The sequence below is a fragment of the Phytophthora infestans genome, genomic scaffold (assembly GCF_000142945.1).
Source record: "Phytophthora infestans T30-4 supercont1.39 genomic scaffold, whole genome shotgun sequence".
Lineage (NCBI taxonomy): Eukaryota > Oomycota > Peronosporomycetes > Peronosporales > Peronosporaceae > Phytophthora > Phytophthora infestans.
This window is the reverse complement of record NW_003303720.1, coordinates 1,409,020-1,410,223: the sequence shown is the minus strand read 5'-3', so window position 1 is coordinate 1,410,223 and position 1,204 is coordinate 1,409,020.

Here is a 1,204-nt window from a genome sequence, read left to right as displayed (position 1 = left end):
CGGGTGCGCAGCGTGTGCACATTCCAAAGCTGCAGATGGAGCGTATGGACATACTGGGTGTGCTTCAGGAGTCGATGCGCAACTACATCTACTCGTTCCGTCTTGGCGCTCTGCCCCACGGTGGCGGTGGTATTGGTCTGGAGCGTGTGGTCATGTTGTACTTGGGTCTGGGCAACATCAGTAAGTCCTCCATGTTCTCGCGTGACCCCAAGAGGCTGCTCCCGTAAGCGTCTCGTCGCTAGAATGGCGTCGTATTGTTTGTAGCGGGCTCTCATTGAATAAGGATAATGCAAAAACCAAGTACTGTCAGTGATGATATCCTTAGGTCTTTGTCGCTCGATTAGCAAGGTTAACATTACATGTAGCACGTTGCGCACACATTACTCTGTTGTCGATTACACATGCTCTACGTAGCTGGAATGCCTCAGTATTTACTCATACTGTCGAACTATAGGCGGGTACAGGTTCTGGATCGTCATTGCGGCTCACGACACACCCTACATGATCACACAACCATAGTGCATGTACATGTAATTCTGTGCTGCGAAAAATTGTGTGAAACTTAGCAGACTTGCTGAGTGGGCACGGATCATCTTCGTATTTGACGTCATACAAGCATTACCTAGCCTGTTTTAAATGGTCCAACTTCCTATAGCTCTGTAGTGACGACTACAATCATAGAAATACCTCCACTTGTGATTGCTTCAAAGTGCTATGGAGCCGTCAATGCACGCTGTATATAAACCTCTACATATAACGTCGGATCCATGTTGGTGGTATCTTCATTTGAGTTAGTGTTGAAATCCTCTTTGCAGGTGATCCGCGCATATGATCAGGGTTTGACTACCAAACAGTTGGTGCGTGTCGGCTCCTAAATTAGTAGTGTGCTGCTTTTCCTGTCAGTGGCCAACACCACCATAAGAGTGTGGGTTAAGTCAACTGTAGTGATTCTATCTTCTCCTCTTTTGATGCTGGTGCAGTAAAGATACTCTTATTTCCGCTTATTATTGAAATTCATAGTGTTGGAATGTTATTTTTGGCAAGTATGTCATTAACGGAGAGGTGCGGCACCTGACCACCAGAGAGCGCAAGACCAACAGGTCTTTTAAGGCGGCAGCTGCAGCGGCGAGCTCAGGCAGAGAGCGGGACGACAAAGCCGATAAGGAAGCCTTCGCGGCTTTGGTACCAAGAGCAAAGAAAGCGA